Source organism: Eucyclogobius newberryi, unplaced genomic scaffold, assembly GCF_026437365.1.
Source record: "Eucyclogobius newberryi isolate DKJ021-1_F unplaced genomic scaffold, fEucNew1.0.hap1 SCAF_2, whole genome shotgun sequence".
Lineage (NCBI taxonomy): Eukaryota > Metazoa > Chordata > Actinopteri > Gobiiformes > Gobiidae > Eucyclogobius > Eucyclogobius newberryi.
Genome location: NW_027315834.1, coordinates 40,563,969 through 40,585,224, shown reverse-complemented (window position 1 = coordinate 40,585,224; position 21,256 = coordinate 40,563,969). Strand labels below are relative to the sequence as shown.

At 43.6% G+C, this 21,256-nt stretch overlaps 1 protein-coding gene across 4 annotated transcripts in view; it reads left to right on the top strand.

Annotated features, from left to right (window-relative positions):
- Nucleotides 1-21,256, top strand: part of rc3h2 (ring finger and CCCH-type domains 2) — a 48,256-nt gene that overhangs the window by 20,422 nt on the left and 6,578 nt on the right. The window lies entirely within an intron of this gene.

Sequence of the window (21,256 nt, the reverse complement as noted above, 5' to 3'; positions counted from 1 at the left end):
ACAAGCAGCGCGAAGCGCTGCATTCCTCCAAAAACCCTCCTGGCATCGTCCCGTACGCGAGAATCCATGCCGCAGGCATGGGCCATGCTTGTATCTGCTCAAATCAATGGAAGTCTATGGGGAGTGGGCGGGGCATCCCGATGGAATAGGGAGTGACGAGCGCGTAAGCGCTCGTAATGATGATTCCACCCCATGGCGGCATCGGGAAGGCTTAGAGCTTTCAAATGATGTATAATTTGTTGTTATAGTGGAAACGGCTATATTGTTTTTGCTAAAAATATTATTATTATTAGGCCCGAGCCCCAGCAGGGGGAGGGCCTATTGCTCCCGCAACGCTGCCGAAGGCAGCGTTGCAACTGTCTGACCAAACATGCGGGCGCAGCCCGCATGTTTGGTACCCCGTCGCCCCTGGCAAGTACAGTGAACTAGCCCATGCCGAAGGCATGGATCATGCATACTTACTCCTGCTATGACAGAAATAGTCAACAATTAGTGAATGGGCGTAGCCCATTCACTAATTGTTGACAACAGCAGCGCGAAGCGCTGCATTCCTCCAAAAACCCTCCTGGCATCGTCCCGTATGCGAGAATCCATGCCGCAGGCATGGGCCATGCTTGTATCTGCTCAAATCAATGGAAGTCTATGGGGAGTGGGCGGGGCATCCCGACGGAATAGGGAGTGACGAGCGTGTAAGCGCTCGTAATGATAATTCCACCCCATGGCGGCATCGGGAAGGCTTAGAGCTTTCAAACGATGTATCATTTGTTGTTATAGTAAAAACGGCTATATTGTTTTTGCTAAAAATATTATTATTATTTTTCTTGTTCTTCTTCAGCGCTTTGATCTCTAATTTGACCCCCTGAACATGCTCAAAAACTCACCAAACTTTGCCCAAAATTCAGAATCGGTGAAAAAATTTATTTTTTCTGGGCCATTTTTTTTTTCGTTAAAAAATGGCGCGACAGCGCCACCGACAAAAGTCAAAATACATTGCGCCTATGGGAGACGCCCCGAGGTCAACTTTGGCGTAAAGCTACGAAATTCGGGACACGCATTCCTCTCGTGAGGATAAACAAAAAAAAACATTGTGGCCACGCCCCCAAACTTACCCTATGGCCGCCATCTTCCTTTGAAAATGAAAACAAGCTGAGTTAGCCATTTTGTTTACGTCAAACTTTGACGAACTCCTCCTAGGGCGTTTTGCCCACCGACTTCAAAATCGGCGTACGTCCTCTGGACAAGTGGGGCATCTAAAGTTATTCAATTTTTTGAGATACCTTTTACGGTCTGTGTGCGGCGCAGCCGCAAAGTTGGACAACTTATTTTGGAATATTGCAGGTCTAAAAATTGCTCCCATTTGATCAAAACCAGTCCGATTAGGACCAAATTTGAATCAGTTGTTAAACTTTCTAGTTTGGACCAGTTTAGGCTGACAAAATTGAAATGGCAGTGATAGCGCCCCCTACAGAGTGACCTTTAAATTAACATTGAAGGTCAAAAATTAGTTTTACCAAAATTGTCTAAACTTTACCCAAAATTCTATTTTGCCGTCCCGATCACAAAAGCCAATCACAAAAATGCCTAAATTTTTACGCCGTAGTCGTAGCGATGACAGAAACCTCCCATGTTATCCCTATGGGAAAACCACAAAATCTCTCAAATTACCACATTTTTATGTTTTACACTTTAACGAAGTCCTCCTAGTGCGTTTTGCCCACCAACCTCAAAATCGGTGTACGTCCTCTAGACAAGTGGTGCATCTAAAGTTATCCAAATTTTAAGGATAACTTTTACGGTCTTTGTGCGACGGAGCCGCAAACGTTTCCCAGAATTCTGACTATTTGGCCTTCAGAGTGGCCTATAAACAATAGAGTTTTTCCAAATGACATGATATTTTGAACAAAATTCTAATTTGCCATCCTGATCATAAAAGTATGAGAGCCAAAGTCATATTTTGTACGGCGTAACCGTAGCGTTGACAGAAACATCCCATGTTATCCTTATGGGAAAATCGTAGAATCGCTCAAATCACCACATTTTTACGCTTCACACTTTAATGAACTCCTCCTAGGGCGATTGTCCGATCAAGTTCATATTTGGAGAATATCATCTACACAAGCGGGGCATCAAAACTTACCCATATTTTGATTCTAAGTGCTACGGTCTCTGTGTGGCGGACCCGCAAATATATGTCAGAAATGGGAAAACAGCGAAATCTCTAAAATCACCACATTTTTACGCTTCACACTTTAACGAACTCCTCCTAGGGCGATTGCCCGATCAAGCTCATATTTGGGGAAAATCATCTACACAAACGGGGCATCAAAAGTTATCCATATTTTGATTTTAAGTGGTACGGTCTCTGTGCCGTGGAGCTGCAAATATACTGTCACAAATGGGAAAAACGCCAAATCCTTGAAATGTTCACATTTACGCTTCACACTTTAACAAACTCCTCCGTGGGCAATAGCTCGATCAAGCTTTACTTTGGGAAAAATCATCTACACAAGCGGGGCATCAAAAGGTATCCATATTTTTATTCCAAGTGCTACGGTCTCTGTGCGGCGGCGCAGCAAATTTGACTGACACTTGTGTTCATTTGCACTGGATTGGCCATGTCCAATGTGTCGCCGTCTGTCAAGTTCTTTTTTTATTCAAGACACAATAAGGGCGCCATCTTTATCAAGTCGAAAGCGCAGAGTCGGAAGGCCGGCGGCCCGCGAGGGCCGTTGGATGCCGCTTGCGGCTTTAATTTTTCTTGTTCTTCATCGCTTTGAACTCTAATTTGACCCCCTGAACATGCTCAAAAACTCACCAAACTTTGTCCAAAATTCAGAATCGGCGAAAAATTTTGTTTTTTCTGGGCCATTTTTTTTTTCCTAAAAAAATGGCGCGACAGCGCCACCGACAAAAGTCAAAATACATTGCGCCTATGGGAGACGCCCCGAGGTCAACTTTGTCGTAGAGCTACGAAATTCGGAACACGCATTCCTCTTGTGAGGACAAAAAACAAATATTATTGTGGCCACGCCCCCAGACTTACCCTATGGCCGCCATCTTCCTTTGAAAATGAAAACACGCTGTGTTAGCCATTTTGTTCACGTCAAACTTTGACGAACTCCTCCTAGGGCGTTTTGCCCACCGACTTCAAAATCGGCGTACGTCCTCTGGACAAGTGGGGCATCTAAAGTTATCCAATTTTTTGAGATACCTTTTACGGTCTGTGTGCGGCGCAGCCGCAAAGTTGGACAACTTATTTTGGGATATTGCAGATCTAAAAATTGTTCCCATTTGATCAAAACGAGTCCGATTAGGACCAAATTTGAATCAGTTGTTCAACTTTCTAGTTTGGACCAGTTTATGATGACAAAATTTAAATGGGCGCGATAGCGCCCCCTACAGAGTGACCTTTAAATTAACATCGAAGGTCAAAAATTTGTTTTACCTAAATTTTCTAAACTTTACCCAAAATTCTATTTTGGCGTCCCGATCAAAAAAGCCAATCAGACAAATGCCTTAATTTTTACGGCGTAGTCGTAGCGATGAGATAAACCTCCCATGTTATCCCTATGGGAAAACCGCTAAATCTCTCGAATATCCACATTTTTACGCTTCACACTTTAACGAACTCCTCCTAGTGCGTTTTGCCCACCGACCTCAAAATCGGTGTACGTCCTCTAGACAAGTGGGGCATCTAAAGTTATCCAAATTTCAAGGATAGCTTTTACGGTCTCTGTGCGACGGAGCCGCAAACGTTTCCCAGAATTCTGACTATTTGGCCTTCAGAGTGGCCTATAAACAATAGAGTTTTTCCAAATGACATGATATTTTGAACAAAATTCTAATTTGCCATCCTGATCATAAAAGTATGAGAGCCAAAGTCATATTTTGTACGGCGTAACCGTAGCGATGACAGAAACATCCCATGTTATCCTTATTGGAAAATCGTAGAATCGCTCAAATCACCACATTTTTACGCTTCACACTTTAACGAACTCCTCCTAGGGCAATTGTCCAATCAAGTTCATATTTGGAGAATATCACCTACACAAGCGAGGCATCAAAACGTATCCATATTTTGATTCTAAGTGCTACGGTCTCTGTGTGGCGGACCCGCAAATATATGTCAGAAATGGGAAAACAGCGAAATCTCTGAAATGTTCACATTTACGCTTCACACTTTAACAAACTCCTCTAAGGGCAATAGCTCGATCAAGCTCATATTTGGGGAAAATCATCTACACAAGCGGAGCATCAAAAGTTATCCATATTTTTATTCCAAGTGTCAAGGTCTCTGTGTGGCGGACCCGCACATTTGACCGACACTTGTGTTGATTTGCACTGGATTGGCCATGTCAATTGTGTCGCCGTCTGTCAAGTTCTTTTTTAATCCAACACAATAAGGGCGCCATCTTTATCAAGTCGAAAGCGCAGAGTCGGAAGGCCAGCGGCCCGCGAGGGCCGTTGGATGCCGCTTGCGGCTTTAATTTTTCTTGTTCTTCTTCAGCGCTTTGAACTCTAATTTGACCCCCTGAACATGCTCAAAAACTCACCAAACTTTACCCAAAATTCAAAATCGGCGAAAAATTTTGTTTTTACTGGGACATTTTTTTTTTCGTTAAAAAATGGCGCGACAGCGCCACCGACAAAAGTCAAAATACATTGCGCCTATGGGAGACGCCCCGAGGTCAACTTTGTCGTAGAGCTACGAAATTCGGAACACGCATTCCTCTCGTGAGGACAAAAAACAAATATTATTGTGGCCACGCCCCCAGAATTACCCTATGCCCGCCATCTTCCTTTGAAAATGAAAACATGCTGTGTTAGCCATTTTGTTCACGTCAAACTTTGACGAACTCCTCCTAGGGCGTTTTGCCCATCGACTTCAAAATCGGCGGACGTCCTCTGGACAAGTGGGGCATCTAAAGTTATCCAATTTTTTGAGATACCTTTTACGGTCTGTGTGCGGCGCAGCCGCAAAGTTGGACAACTTATTTTGGGAATATTGCAGATCTAAAAATTGTTCCCATTTGATCAAAACAAGTCCGATTAGGACCAAATTTGAATCAGTTGTTCAACTTTCTAGTTTGGACCAGTTTATGATGACAAAATTGAAATGGGCGCGATAGCGCCCCCTACAGAGTGACCTTTAAATTAACATTGAAGGTCAAAAATTAGTTTTACCAAAATTTTCTAAACTTTACCCAAAATTCTATTTTGGCGTCGCGATCAAAAAAGCCAATCAGACAAATGCCTTAATTTTTACGGCGTAGTCGTAGCGATGACATAAACCTCCCATGTTATCCCTATGGGAAAACCGCTAAATCTCTCGAATATCCACATTTTTATGTTTTACACTTTAACGAAGTCCTCCTAGTGCGTTTTGCCCACCGACCTCAAAATCGGTGTACGTCCTCTAGACAAGTGGGGCATCTAAAGTTATCCAAATTTTAAGGATAGCTTTTACGGTCTCTGTGCGACGGAGCCGCAAACGTTTCCCAGAATTCTGACTATTTGGCCTTCAGAGTGGCCTATAAACAATAGAGTTTTTCCAAATGACATGATATTTTGAACAAAATTCTAATTTGCCATCCTGATCACAAAAGTATGAGAGCCAAAGTCATATTTTGTACGGCGTAACCGTAGCGATGACAGAAACATCCCATGTTATCCTTATGGGAAAATCATAGAATTGCTCAAATCACCACATTTTTACGCTTCACACTTTAACGAACTCCTCCTAGGGCGATTGTCCGATCAAGTTCATATTTGGAGAATATCATCTACACAAGCGGGGCATCAAAACTTATCCATATTTTGATTCTAAGTGCTACGGTCTCTGTGTGGCGGACCCGCAAATATGTCAGAAATGGGAAAACAGCGAAATCTCTGAAATGTTCACATTTACGCTTCACACTTTAACAAACTCCTCCGTGGGCAATAGCTCGATCAAGCTTTACTTTGGGAAAAATCATCTACACAAGCGGGGCATCAAAAGTTATCCATATTTTTATTCCAAGTGCTACGGTCTCTGTGCGGCGGCGCAGCAAATTTGACTGAAACTTTTTTGCACTGGATTTGCCATGTCAATTGTGTCGCCGTCTGTCAAGTTCTTTTTTTATTCAACACACAATAAGGGCGCCATCTTTATCAAGTCGAAAGCGCAGAGTCGGAAGGCCGGCGGCCCGCGAGGGCCGTTGGATGCCGCTTGCGGCTTTAATTTTTCTTGTTCTTCATCGCTTTGATCTCTAATTTGACCCCCTGAACATGCTCAAAAACTCACCAAACTTTGCCCAAAATTCAGAATCGGCGAAAAATTTTGTTTTTTCTGGGCCATTTTTTTTTTCGTTAAAAAATGGCGCGACAGCGCCACCGACAAAAGTCAAAATACATTGCGCCTATGGAAGACGCCCCGAGGTCAACTTTGTCGTAGAGCTACGAAATTCGGGACACGCATTCCTCTCGTGAGGATAAACAAAAAAAATCATTGTGGCCACGCCCCCAAACTTACCCTATGGCCGCCATCTTCCTTTGAAAATGAAAACAAGCTGAGTTAGCCATTTTGTTTACGTCAAACTTTGACGAACTCCTCCTAGGGCGTTTTGCCCACCGACTTCAAAATCGGCGTACGTCCTCTGGACAAGTGGGGCATCTAAAGTTGTTCAATTTTTTGAGATACCTTTTACGGTCTGTGTGCGGCGCAGCCGCAAAGTTGGACAACTTATTTTGGAATATTGCAGGTCTAAAAATTGCTCCCATTTGATCAAAACCAGTCCGATTAGGACCAAATTTGAATCAGTTGTTAAACTTTCTAGTTTGGACCAGTTTAGGCTGACAAAATTGAAATGGCAGTGATAGCGCCCCCTACAGAGTGACCTTTAAATTAACATTGAAGGTCAAAAATTAGTTTTACCAAAATTGTCTAAACTTTACCCAAAATTCTATTTTGCCGTCCCGATCACAAAAGCCAATCACAAAAATGCCTAAATTTTTACGCCGTAGTCGTAGCGATGACAGAAACCTCCCATGTTATCCCTATGGGAAAACCACAAAATCTCTCAAATTACCACATTTTTATGTTTTACACTTTAACGAAGTCCTCCTAGTGCGTTTTGCCCACCAACCTCAAAATCGGTGTACGTCCTCTAGACAAGTGGTGTATCTAAAGTTATCCAAATTTTAAGGATAACTTTTACGGTCTTTGTGCGACGGAGCCGCAAACGTTTCCCAGAATTCTGACTATTTGGCCTTCAGAGTGGCCTATAAACAATAGAGTTTTTCCAAATGACATGATATTTTGAACAAAATTCTAATTTGCCATCCTGATCATAAAAGTATGAGAGCCAAAGTCATATTTTGTACGGCGTAACCGTAGCGTTGACAGAAACATCCCATGTTATCCTTATGGGAAAATCGTAGAATCGCTCAAATCACCACATTTTTACGCTTCACACTTTAACAAACTCCTCCTAGGGCGATTGTCCGATCAAGTTCATATTTGGAGAATATCATCTACACAAGCGGGGCATCAAAACTTACCCATATTTTGATTCTAAGTGCTACGGTCTCTGTGTGGCGGACCCGCAAATATATGTCAGAAATGGGAAAACAGCGAAATCTCTAAAATCACCACATTTTTACGCTTCACACTTTAACGAACTCCTCCTAGGCCGATTGCCCGATCAAGCTCATATTTGGGGAAAATCATCTACACAAACGGGGCATCAAAAGTTATCCATATTTTGATTTTAAGTGGTACGGTCTCTGTGCCGTGGAGCTGCAAATATACTGTCACAAATGGGAAAAACGCCAAATCCTTGAAATGTTCACATTTACGCTTCACACTTTAACAAACTCCTCCGTGGGCAATAGCTCGATCAAGCTTTACTTTGGGAAAAATCATCTACACAAGCGCGGCATCAAAAGTTATCCATATTTTTATTCCAAGTGCTACGGTCTCTGTGCGGCGGCGCAGCAAATTTGACTGACACTTGTGTTGATTTGCACTGGATTGGCCATGTCCAATGTGTCGCCGTCTGTCAAGTTCTTTTTTAATTCAACACACAATAAGGGCGCCATCTTTATCAAGTCGAAAGCGCAGAGTCGGAAGGCCGGCGGCCCGCGAGGGCCGTTGGATGCCGCTTGCGGCTTTAATTTTAATTAGGCCCGAGCGCCACAAGCTCGCGAGAGGCCTATTAATCTCGTAAGGCCGTGCGAAGCACGGCTGCGAAAGTGCGCACGTAGTGCGCACGAAATCGAGCGCGAAGCGCTCGCCCACTTCCAAACACTCACTAACGCACTCCTCCACTCATGCACGCCCCGTGCATACTAATTAGTTGTAGGAAAATGGAACATTACCGTTGTAAACGGGCGAAGCCCGTGCAAAAGTTCGCACTAAACGAGCACTTTACATTGGGTTGACGACCGCGAAGCGGTCGTCATCCCCATATAAAGCACTCATTTGCGCTAAGTAGCTCACGAATACGTTCCCCATCTCTTGCATGTTCCGTGCATATAAGCATGTAATGCAAAAATTGAACATTATTACTGTATAGAGGGCCAAAAACACAAAGTGGGCGGAGCCCACTCAAAATTAACGAAAGTACCCGTCAGTGACCAGGGACCCACACCATGAGGTAGGAAAGCGCGAGCGCTTTCCGAAAATGTATAGTTTATGATATTTGAAAAATGGGAAACATTGTTTTCGCATCGGAATATTATTCTTTCTTCTTCTTCTTCTTCTTCTTCTTCTTCTTCTTCTTCTTCTTCTCGGGACCAACCCCCCTATTTTTCACCCAGTGAACATTGACGAAAAGTCACAAAAATGTTCACACCTCTAAAAATCGTGCCTCTCTACATTCTGGCTATTTCCCTTTTCTAAAATAAAAAAAATTGGCGCGTCAGCGCCCCCAAATGTACCAAAAATGCATTGAGAGAGGGGAAATGACCCAAAAAAAATCTGATCGTAGAATCATGAAATTTGGCGCAGAGGTAGATGGTGACAAGAGAAGTAAAAAATATTATTTCGGCAACGCCGTCCGCCCAACCAGATGTCGGCCATATTGCTTCAAAAATGGCTAAACATGACTTCGGAGTTTTTCCAAACGTCGTACTTTTACGAACTCCTCCCAGGGCGTTAGCCCTAAAAAGCTGAAATTTGGTGAAAATGCTACTGAGGAGTGGGACATCAAAAGTTATCCAAATTACATTGATACCTCTCACGGCCTCTGTGCGGCGAAGCCGCAAACTGTAGCTAGAATTTCAGAAATCTCCCATATTTAAAATTTCTGCCGTTTGCGCAGATAAAGTCCGAATTGCGTCAAATTAGAATCAGTTGTTAAACTCTTTGCCCTAAACCTACTTGAAGTGAAATAAATTCATTTGGCGCCACAGCGCCCCCTACAGATTTTATATGGAGGTTAAATGTTTAGTTTTGCGAAATTATATGAAATTTGACACACAACTCAATTTTAGCATCCCCATCAAAAAAGTCAATAAGACCCATGTCATAATTGTTATGGCGTTGCCGTAACGATGACCGAAACCTCCCATGTTATTCCAATGGGGAAATCGCCAGAACATGTTTACACTTTATACTTTCACAAACTCCTCCCAGGGCTTTAGCCCTATTAACCTGAAATTTGGTGAGACTCATCTTCAGGGGTGGACCATCAAAAGTTATCCACATTTTTATTCAAAGAGTCACGGTGTCTGTGCGGCAAAGCCGCACATTTTGCCAAGAATTCAAAATAAAATAGCTTTTTGATGGTAAAACAAAGGGGAGAAGATGTGACAGCGTCACAGATTCAGCAGTAGGCGTAATAAAAGGACAATTGGGGCGCGTTAGCGCCCCCTCCTCTTGCGGCGTGGCGGCGGCGTGGCGAGGGCCGATCATTGCCGCTTGCGGCTATATTTAGGCCCGAGCCCCAGCAGGGGGAGGGCCTATTGCTCCCGCAACGCTGCCGAAGGCAGCGTTGCAACTGTCTGACCAAACATGCGGGCGCAGCCCGCATGTTTGGTACCCCGTCGCCCCTGGCAAGTACAGTGAACTAGCCCATGCCGAAGGCATGGATCATGCATACTTACTCCTGCTATGACAGAAATAGTCAACAATTAGTGAATGGGCGTAGCCCATTCACTAATTGTTGACAACAGCAGCGCGAAGCGCTGCATTCCTCCAAAAACCCTCCTGGCATCGTCCCGTACGCGAGAATCCATGCCGCAGGCATGGGCCATGCTTGTATCTGCTCAAATCAATGGAAGTCTATGGGGAGTGGGCGGGGCATCCCGACGGAATAGGGAGTGACGAGCGCGTAAGCGCTCGTAATGATGATTCCACCCCATGGCGGCATCGGGAAGGCTTAGAGCTTTCAAACGATGTATCATTTGTTGTTATAGTAAAAACGGCTATATTGTTTTTGCTAAAAATATTATTATTATTATTATTATTATTATTATTTTTCTTGTTCTTCTTCAGCGCTTTGATCTCTAATTTGACCCCCTGAACATGCTCAAAAACTCACCAAACTTTGCCCAAAATTCAGAATCGGCGAAAAATTTTATTTTTTCTGGGCCATTTTTTTTTTCGTTAAAAAATGGCGCGACAGCGCCACCGACAAAAGTCAAAATACATTGCGCCTATGGGAGACGCCCCGAGGTCAACTTTGGCGTAAAGCTACGAAATTCGGGACACGCATTCCTCTCGTGAGGATAAACAAAAAAAATCATTGTGGCCACGCCCCCAAACTTACCCTATGGCCGCCATCTTCCTTTGAAAATGAAAACAAGCTGAGTTAGCCATTTTGTTTACGTCAAACTTTGACGAACTCCTCCTAGGGCGTTTTGCCCACCGACTTCAAAATCGGCGTACGTCCTCTGGACAAGTGGGGCATCTAAAGTTATTCAATTTTTTGAGATACCTTTTACGGTCTGTGTGCGGCGCAGCCGCAAAGTTGGACAACTTATTTTGGAATATTGCAGGTCTAAAAATTGCTCCCATTTGATCAAAACCAGTCCGATTAGGACCAAATTTGAATCAGTTGTTAAACTTTCTAGTTTGGACCAGTTTAGGCTGACAAAATTGAAATGGCAGTGATAGCGCCCCCTACAGAGTGACCTTTAAATTAACATTGAAGGTCAAAAATTAGTTTTACCAAAATTGTCTAAACTTTACCCAAAATTCTATTTTGCCGTCCCGATCACAAAAGCCAATCACAAAAATGCCTAAATTTTTACGCCGTAGTCGTATCGATGACAGAAACCTCCCATGTTATCCCTATGGGAAAACCACAAAATCTCTCAAATTACCACATTTTTATGTTTTACACTTTAACGAAGTCCTCCTAGTGCGTTTTGCCCACCAACCTCAAAATCGGTGTACGTCCTCTAGACAAGTGGTGTATCTAAAGTTATCCAAATTTTAAGGATAACTTTTACGGTCTTTGTGCGACGGAGCCGCAAACGTTTCCCAGAATTCTGACTATTTGGCCTTCAGAGTGGCCTATAAACAATAGAGTTTTTCCAAATGACATGATATTTTGAACGAAATTCTAATTTGCCATCCTGATCATACAAGTATGAGAGCCAAAGTCATATTTTGTACGGCGTAACCGTAGCGTTGACAGAAACATCCCATGTTATCCTTATGGGAAAATCGTAGAATCGCTCAAATCACCACATTTTTACGCTTCACACTTTAACAAACTCCTCCTAGGGCGATTGTCCGATCAAGTTCATATTTGGAGAATATCATCTACACAAGCGGGGCATCAAAACTTACCCATATTTTGATTCTAAGTGCTACGGTCTCTGTGTGGCGGACCCGCAAATATATGTCAGAAATGGGAAAACAGCGAAATCTCTAAAATCACCACATTTTTACGCTTCACACTTTAACGAACTCCTCCTAGGCCGATTGCCCGATCAAGCTCATATTTGGGGAAAATCATCTACACAAACGGGGCATCAAAAGTTATCCATATTTTGATTTTAAGTGGTACGGTCTCTGTGCCGTGGAGCTGCAAATATACTGTCACAAATGGGAAAAACGCCAAATCCTTGAAATGTTCACATTTACGCTTCACACTTTAACAAACTCCTCCGTGGGCAATAGCTCGATCAAGCTTTACTTTGGGAAAAATTATCTACACAAGCGCGGCATCAAAAGTTATCCATATTTTTATTCCAAGTGCTACGGTCTCTGTGCGGCGGCGCAGCAAATTTGACTGACACTTGTGTTCATTTGCACTGGATTGGCCATGTCCAATGTGTCGCCGTCTGTCAAGTTCTTTTTTTATTCAACACACAATAAGGGCGCCATCTTTATCAAGTCGAAAGCGCAGAGTCGGAAGGCCGGCGGCCCGCGAGGGCCGTTGGATGCCGCTTGCGGCTTTAATTTTAATTATTTTTCTTGTTCTTCTTCAGCGCTTTGAGCTCTAATTTGACCCCCTGAACATGCTCAAAAACTCACCAAACTTTGCCCAAAATTCAGAATCGGCGAAAAATTTAGTTTTTTCTGGGCCATTTTTTTTTTCGTTAAAAAATGGCGCGACAGCGCCACCGACAAAAGTCAAAATACATTGCGCCTATGGGAGACGCCCCGAGGTCAACTTTGTCGTAAAGCTACGAAATTCGGGACACGCATTCCTCTCGTGAGGACAAAAAAAAATAATCATTGTGGCCACGCCCCCAGACTTACCCTATGGCCGCCATTTTCCTTTGAAAATGAAAACACGCTGTGTTAGCCATTTTGTTCACGTCAAAGTTTGACGAACTCCTCCTAGGGCGTTTTGCCCACCGACTTCAAAATCGGCGTACGTTCTCTGGACAAGTGGGGCATCTAAAGTTATCCAATTTTTTGAGATATCTTTTACGGTCTGTGTGCGGCGCAGCCGCAAAGTTGGACAACTTATTTTGGAATATTGCGGATCTAAAAATTGCTCCCATTTGATCAAAACGAGTCCGATTAGGACCAAATTTGAATCAGTTGTTAAACTTTCTAGTTTGGACCAGTTTATGATGACAAAATTGAAATGGCCGCGATAGCGCCCCCTACAGAGTGACCTTTAAATTAACATTGAAGGTCAAAAATTAGTTTTACCAAAATTTTCTAAACTTTACCCAAAATTCTATTTTGGCGTCGCGATCAAAAAGCCAATCAGACAAATGCCTTATTTTTTACGGCGTAGTCGTAGCGATGACATAAACCTCCCATGTTATCCCTATGGGAAAACCGCTAAATCTCTCGAATATCCACATTTTTATGTTTTACACTTTAACGAAGTCCTCCTAGTGCGTTTTGCCCACCAACCTCAAAATCGGTGTACGTCCTCTAGACAAGTGGGGCATCTAAAGTTATCAAAATTTTAAGGATAGCTTTTACGGTCTCTGTGCGACGGAGCCGCAAACGTTTCCCAGAATTCTGACTATTTGGCCTTCAGAGTGGCCTATTAACAATAGTTTTTCCAAATGACATGATATTTTGAACAAAATTCTAATTTGCCATCCTGATCACAAAAGTATGAGAGCCAAAGTCATATTTTGTACGGCGTAACCGTAGCGATGACAGAAACATCCCATGTTATCCTTATGGGAAAATCATAGAATTGCTCAAATCACCACATTTTTACGCTTCACACTTTAACGAACTCCTCCTAGGGCGATTGTCCGATCAAGTTCATATTTGGAGAATATCATCTACACAAGCGGGGCATCAAAACTTATCCATATTTTGATTCTAAGTGCTACGGTCTCTGTGTGGCGGACCCGCAAATATATGTCAGAAATGGGAAAACAGCGAAATCTCTGAAATGTTCACATTTACGCTTCACACTTTAATGAACTCCTCTATGGGCAATAGCTCGATCAAGCTCATATTTGGGGAAAATCATCTACACAAGCGGGGCATCAAAAGTTATCCATATTTTTATTCCAAGTGCTACGGTCTCTGTGCGGCGGCGCAGCACATTTGACTGACACTTGTGTTCATTTGCACTGGATTGGCCATGTCCAACGTGTCGCCGTCTGTCAAGTTATTTTTTTATTCAACACACAATAAGGGCGCCATCTTTATCAAGTCGAAAGCGCAGAGCCGGAAGGCCGGCGGCCCGCGAGGGCCGTTGGATGCCGCTTGCGGCTTTAATTAGGCCCGAGCCCCAGCAGGGCGGAGGGCCTATTGCTCCCGCATGTTTGGTACCCCGTCGCCCCTGGCAAGTACAGTGAACTAGCCCATGCCGAAGGCATGGATCATGCATACTTACTCCTGCTATGACAGAAATAGTCAACAATGAGTGAATGGACGTAGCCCATTCACTCATTGTTGACAACAGCAGCGCGAAGCGCTGCATTCCTCCAAAAACCCTCCTGGCATCGTCCTGTACGCGAGAGTCCATGCCGCAGGCATGGGCCATGCTTGTATCTGCTCAAATCAATGAAAGTCTATGGGGAGTGGGCGGGGCATCCAGACGGAATAGGGAGTGACGAGCGCGTAAGCGCTCGTAATGATGATTCCACCCCATGGCGGCATCGGGAAGGCTTAGAGCTTTCAAACGATGTATAATTTGTTCTTATAGTGGAAACGGCTATATTGTTTTTGCTAAAAATATTATTATTTTTATTATTAGGCCCGAGCCCCAGCAGGGGGAGGGCCTATTGCTCCCGCAACGCTGCCGAAGGCAGCGTTGCAACTGTCTGACCAAACATGCGGGCGCAGCCCGCATGTTTGGTACCCCGTCGCCCCTGGCAAGTACAGTGAACTAGCCCATGCCGAAGGCATGGATCATGCATACTTACTCCTGCTATGACAGAAATAGTCAACAATTAGTGAATGGGCGTAGCCCATTCACTAATTGTTGACAACAGCAGCGCGAAGCGCTGCATTCCTCCAAAAACCCTCCTGGCATCGTCCCGTACGCGAGAATCCATGCCGCAGGCATGGGCCATGCTTGTATCTGCTCAAATCAATGGAAGTCTATGGGGAGTGGGCGGGGCATCCCGACGGAATAGGGAGTGACGAGCGCGTAAGCGCTCGTAATGATGATTCCACCCCATGGCGGCATCGGGAAGGCTTAGAGCTTTCAAACGATGTATCATTTGTTGTTATAGTAAAAACGGCTATATTGTTTTTGCTAAAAATATTATTATTATTATTATTATTATTATTATTTTTCTTGTTCTTCTTCAGCGCTTTGATCTCTAATTTGACCCCCTGAACATGCTCAAAAACTCACCAAACTTTGCCCAAAATTCAGAATCGGCGAAAAATTTTATTTTTTCTGGGCCATTTTTTTTTTCGTTAAAAAATGGCGCGACAGCGCCACCGACAAAAGTCAAAATACATTGCGCCTATGGGAGACGCCCCGAGGTCAACTTTGGCGTAAAGCTACGAAATTCGGGACACGCATTCCTCTCGTGAGGATAAACAAAAAAAATCATTGTGGCCACGCCCCCAAACTTACCCTATGGCCGCCATCTTCCTTTGAAAATGAAAACAAGCTGAGTTAGCCATTTTGTTTACGTCAAACTTTGACGAACTCCTCCTAGGGCGTTTTGCCCACCGACTTCAAAATCGGCGTACGTCCTCTGGACAAGTGGGGCATCTAAAGTTATTCAATTTTTTGAGATACCTTTTACGGTCTGTGTGCGGCGCAGCCGCAAAGTTGGACAACTTATTTTGGAATATTGCAGGTCTAAAAATTGCTCCCATTTGATCAAAACCAGTCCGATTAGGACCAAATTTGAATCAGTTGTTAAACTTTCTAGTTTGGACCAGTTTAGGCTGACAAAATTGAAATGGCAGTGATAGCGCCCCCTACAGAGTGACCTTTAAATTAACATTGAAGGTCAAAAATTAGTTTTACCAAAATTGTCTAAACTTTACCCAAAATTCTATTTTGCCGTCCCGATCACAAAAGCCAATCTCAAAAATGCCTAAATTTTTACGCCGTAGTCGTAGCGATGACAGAAACCTCCCATGTTATCCCTATGGGAAAACCACAAAATCTCTCAAATTACCACATTTTTATGTTTTACACTTTAACGAAGTCCTCCTAGTGCGTTTTGCCCACCGACCTCAAAATCGGTGTACGTCCTCTAGACAAGTGGTGTATCTAAAGTTATCCAAATTTTAAGGATAACTTTTACGGTCTTTGTGCGACGGAGCCGCAAACGTTTCCCAGAATTCTGACTATTTGGCCTTCAGAGTGGCCTATAAACAATAGAGTTTTTCCAAATGACATGATATTTTGAAAAAAATTCTAATTTGCCATCCTGATCATACAAGTATGAGAGCCAAAGTCATATTTTGTACGGCGTAACCGTAGCGTTGACAGAAACATCCCATGTTATCCTTATGGGAAAATCGTAGAATCGCTCAAATCACCACATTTTTACACTTCACACTTTAACAAACTCCTCCTAGGGCGATTGTCCGATCAAGTTCATATTTGGAGAATATCATCTACACAAGCGGGGCATCAAAACTTACCCATATTTTGATTCTAAGTGCTACGGTCTCTGTGTGGCGGACCCGCAAATATATGTCAGAAATGGGAAAACAGCGAAATCTCTAAAATGACCACATTTTCACGCTTCACACTTTCACCAACTCCTCCTAGGCCGATTGCCCGATCAAGCTCATATTTGGGGAAAATCATCTACACAAATGGGGCATCAAAAGTTATCCATATTTTGATTTTAAGTGGTACGGTCTCTGTGCCGTGGAGCTGCAAATATATTGTCACAAATGGGAAAAACACCAAATCCTTGAAATGTTCACATTTACGCTTCACACTTTAATGAACTCCTCTGTGGGCAAAAGCTCGATCAAGCTCATATTTGGGAAAAATAATCTACACAAGCGGAGCATCAAAAGTTATCCATATTTTTATTCCAAGTGTCACGGTCTCTGTGCGCTGGAGCTGCACATTTGACCGACATTTGTGTTAATTTGCACTGGTTAAGCACAGCATTGTACATGTCCAATGTGTCGCTGTCTTAGTTCTTAGACAATTGCGTTAGCGCCATCTCTGTAAAATGCAGAGAGCAGAGTCGGAAGGCCGGCGGCCCGCGAGGGCCGTTGGATGCCGCTTGCGGCTTTAATTTTTCTTGTTCTTCTTCAGCGCTTTGATCTCTAATTTGACCCCCTGAACATGCTCAAAAACTCACCAAACTTTGCCCAAAATTCAGAATCGGCGAAAAATTTTGTTTTTTCTGGGCCATTTTTTTTTTTCGTTAAAAAATGGCGCGACAGCGCCACCGACAAAAGTCAAAATACATTGCGCCTATGGGAGACGCCCCGAGGTCAACTTTGTCGTAGAGCTACGAAATTTGGGACACGCATTCCTCTCGTGAGGACAAAAAAAAAAAATCATTGTGGCCACGCCCCCAGACTAACCCTATGGCCGCCATCTTCCTTTGAAAATGAAAACACGCTGTGTTAGCCATTTTGTTCACGTCAAACTTTGACGAACTCCTCCTAGGGCGTTTTGCCCACCGACTTCAAAATCGGCCTACGTCCTCTGGACAAGTGGGGCATCTAAAGTTATCCAATTTTTTTAGATACCTTTTACGGTCTGTGTGCGGCGCAGCCGCAAAGTTGGACAACTTATTTTGGAATATTGCAGATCTAAAAATTGCTCCCATTTGATCAAAACGTGTCCGATTAGGACCAAATTTGAATCAGTTGTTAAACTTTCTAGTTTGGACCAGTTTATGATGACAAAATTGAAATGGGCGCGATAGCGCCCCCTACAGAGTGAACTTTAAATTAACATTGAAGGTCAAAAATTTGTTTTACCAAAATGTTCTAAACTTTACCCAAAATTCTATTTTGGCGCCCCGATCAAAAAAGCCAATCAGACAAATAACTTATTTTTTACGGCGTAGTCGTAGCGATGACAGAAACCTCCCATGTTATCCCTATGGGAAAACCGCAAAATCTCTCAAATATCCACATTTTTATGTTTCACACTTTAACGAACTCCTCCTAGTGCGTTTTGCCCACCAACCTCAAAATCGGTGTACGTCCTCTAGACAAGTGGTGCATCTAAAGTTATCCAAATTTTAAGGATAACTTTTACGGTCTCTGTGCGACGGAGCCGCAAACGTTTCCCAGAATTCTGACTATTTGGCCTTCAGAGTGGCCTATAAACAATAGAGTTTTTCCAAATGACATGACATTTTGCACTAAATTCTAATTTGCCATCCTGATCATACAAGTATAAGAGCCAAAGTCATATTTTGTACAGCGTAACCGTAGCGATGACAGAAACATCCCATGTTATCCTTATGGGAAAATCATAGAATTGCTCAAATCACCACATTTTTACGCTTCACACTTTAACGAACTCCTCCTAGGGCGATTGTCCGATCAAGTTCATATTTGGAGAATATCATCTACACAAGCGGGGCATCAAAACTTATCCATATTTTGATTCTAAGTGCTACGGTCTCTGTGTGGCGGACCCGCAAATATATGTCAGAAATGGGAAAACAGCGAAATCTCTGAAATGTTCACATTTACGCTTCACACTTTAATGAACTCCTCTGTGGGCAATAGCTCGATCAAGCTCATATTTGGGGAAAATCATCTACACAAGCGGGGCATCAAAAGTTATCCATATTTTTATTCCAAGTGCTACGGTCTCTGTGCGGCGGCGCAGCACATTTGACTGACACTTGTGTTCATTTGCACTGGATTGGCCATGTCCAACGTGTCGCCGTCTGTCAAGTTCTTTTTTTATTCAACACACAATAAGGGCGCCATCTTTATCAAGTCGAAAGCGCAGAGCCGGAAGGCCGGCGGCCCGAGAGGGCCGTTGGATGCCGCTTGCGGCTTTAATTAGGCCCGAGCCCCAGCAGGGCGGAGGGCCTATTGCTCCCGCATGTTTGGTACCCCGTCGCCCCTGGCAAGTACAGTGAACTAGCCCATGCCGAAGGCATGGATCATGCATACTTACTCCTGCTATGACAGAAATAGTCAACAATGAGTGAATGGGCGTAGCCCATTCACTTATTGTTGACAACAGCAGCGCGAAGCGCTGCATTCCTCCAAAAACCCTCCTGGCATCGTCCTGTACGCGAGAGTCCATGCCGCAGGCATGGGCCATGCTTGTATCTGCTCAAATCAATGAAAGTCTATGGGGAGTGGGCGGGGCATCCAGACGGAATAGGGAGTGACGAGCGCGTAAGCGCTCGTAATGATGATTCCACCCCATGGCGGCATCGGGAAGGCTTAGAGCTTTCAAACGATGTATAATTTGTTCTTATAGTGGAAACGGCTATATTGTTTTTGCTAAAAATATTATTATTTTTATTATTAGGCCCGAGCCCCAGCAGGGGGAGGGCCTATTGCTCCCGCAACGCTGCCGAAGGCAGCGTTGCAACTGTCTGACCAAACATGCGGGCGCAGCCCGCATGTTTGGTACCCCGTCGCCCCTGGCAAGTACAGTGAACTAGCCCATGCCGAAGGCATGGATCATGCATACTTACTCCTGCTATGACAGAAATAGTCAACAATTAGTGAATGGGCGTAGCCCATTCACTAATTGTTGACAACAGCAGCGCGAAGCGCTGCATTCCTCCAAAAACCCTCCTGGCATCGTCCCGTACGCGAGAATCCATGCCGCAGGCATGGGCCATGCTTGTATCTGCTCAAATCAATGGAAGTCTATGGGGAGTGGGCGGGGCATCCCGACGGAATAGGGAGTGACGAGCGCGTAAGCGCTCGTAATGATGATTCCACCCCATGGCGGCATCGGGAAGGCTTAGAGCTTTCAAACGATGTATCATTTGTTGTTATAGTAAAAACGGCTATATTGTTTTTGCTAAAAATATTATTATTATTATTATTATTATTATTATTTTTCTTGTTCTTCTTCAGCGCTTTGATCTCTAATTTGACCCCCTGAACATGCTCAAAAACTCACCAAACTTTGCCCAAAATTCAGAATCGGCGAAAAATTTTATTTTTTCTGGGCCATTTTTTTTTTCGTTAAAAAATGGCGCGACAGCGCCACCGACAAAAGTCAAAATACATTGCGCCTATGGGAGACGCCCCGAGGTCAACTTTGGCGTAAAGCTACGAAATTCGGGACACGCATTCCTCTCGTGAGGATAAACAAAAAAAATCATTGTGGCCACGCCCCCAAACTTACCCTATGGCCGCCATCTTCCTTTGAAAATGAAAACAAGCTGAGTTAGCCATTTTGTTTACGTCAAACTTTGACGAACTCCTCCTAGGGCGTTTTGCCCACCGACTTCAAAATCGGCGTACGTCCTCTGGACAAGTGGGGCATCTAAAGTTATTCAATTTTTTGAGATACCTTTTACGGTCTGTGTGCGGCGCAGCCGCAAAGTTGGACAACTTATTTTGGAATATTGCAGGTCTAAAAATTGCTCCCATTTGATCAAAACCAGTCCGATTAGGACCAAATTTAATCAGTTGTTAAACTTTCTAGTTTGGACCAGTTTAGGCTGACAAAATTGAAATGGCAGTGATAGCGCCCCCTACAGAGTGACCTTTAAATTAACATTGAAGGTCAAAAATTAGTTTTACCAAAATTGTCTAAACTTTACCCAAAATTCTATTTTGCCGTCCCGATCACAAAAGCCAATCACAAAAATGCCTAAATTTTTACGCCGTAGTCGTAGCGATGACAGAAACCTCCCATGTTATCCCTATGGGAAAACCACAAAATCTCTCAAATTACCACATTTTTATGTTTTACACTTTAACGAAGTCCTCCTAGTGCGTTTTGCCCACCGACCTCAAAATCGGTGTACGTCCTCTAGACAAGTGGTGTATCTAAAGTTATCCAAATTTTAAGGATAACTTTTACGGTCTTTGTGCGACGGAGCCGCAAACGTTTCCCAGAATTCTGACTATTTGGCCTTCAGAGTGGCCTATAAACAATAGAGTTTTTCCAAATGACATGATATTTTGAACGAAATTCTAATTTGCCATCCTGATCATACAAGTATGAGAGCCAAAGTCATATTTTGTACGGCGTAACCGTAGCGTTGACAGAAACATCCCATGTTATCCTTATGGGAAAATCGTAGAATCGCTCAAATCACCACATTTTTACGCTTCACACTTTAACAAACTCCTCCTAGGGCGATTGTCCGATCAAGTTCATATTTGGAGAATATCATCTACACAAGCGGGGCATCAAAACTTACCCATATTTTGATTCTAAGTGCTACGGTCTCTGTGTGGCGGACCCGCAAATATATGTCAGAAATGGGAAAACAGCGA